Source organism: Octopus bimaculoides, chromosome 1 (assembly GCF_001194135.2).
Source record: "Octopus bimaculoides isolate UCB-OBI-ISO-001 chromosome 1, ASM119413v2, whole genome shotgun sequence".
In the NCBI taxonomy this organism is placed as follows: Eukaryota; Metazoa; Mollusca; class Cephalopoda; order Octopoda; family Octopodidae; genus Octopus; species Octopus bimaculoides.
The window spans coordinates 59,628,174-59,628,877 of record NC_068981.1 but is presented as its reverse complement, the minus strand read 5'-3'; positions in this window follow the sequence as shown (position 1 = coordinate 59,628,877).

Here is a 704-nt window from a genome sequence, read left to right as displayed (position 1 = left end):
TCATTTATTCCCGAAATATATATTTATATTTATATAAGGGCATTACTATACAATAATGCCTCACGCTATGAGGGACTCTAAGGTCAGACTACCATAAAAAGCACATTTTTACCGAACGCGAGGAAATGCAACTCTCAAAGCCAACCCCTTAAAAACAGACTAAATTATAGATCATGATTTCGTAGTTATTGTAGTATTATACAACCTCTACGCGTCAGTATAATATGGTCAAGAGAAATAGAGGTAAACAGAAAATCAACATACCACTCGAACATCGTGTATCCAATACAGTATATAGAAGACTGTTTATCGCTATTCCCCTATGTAAGTACTGAATTTATTCTGAGAAAAAAGCATATTTACCAAGATGAAATTCGAAATTCCCGCCACTTACATACGGAAATAGCGATAAACAGTCTTCTATATACTATATTGGATACACGATGTTCGAGTGGTATGTTGATTTTCTGTTTACCTCTATTTCTCTTGACCATATTATACTGACGAGTAGAGGTTGTATAATACTACAATATCTACGAAATCATGATCTATAATTTAGTCTGTTTTTAAGGGGTTGGCTTTGAGAGTTGCATTTCCTCGCGTTCGGTAAAAATGTGCTTTTTATGGTAGTCTGACCATAGAGTCCCTCATAGCGTGAGGCATTATTGTATAGTAATGCCCTTATATAAATATATATATATATA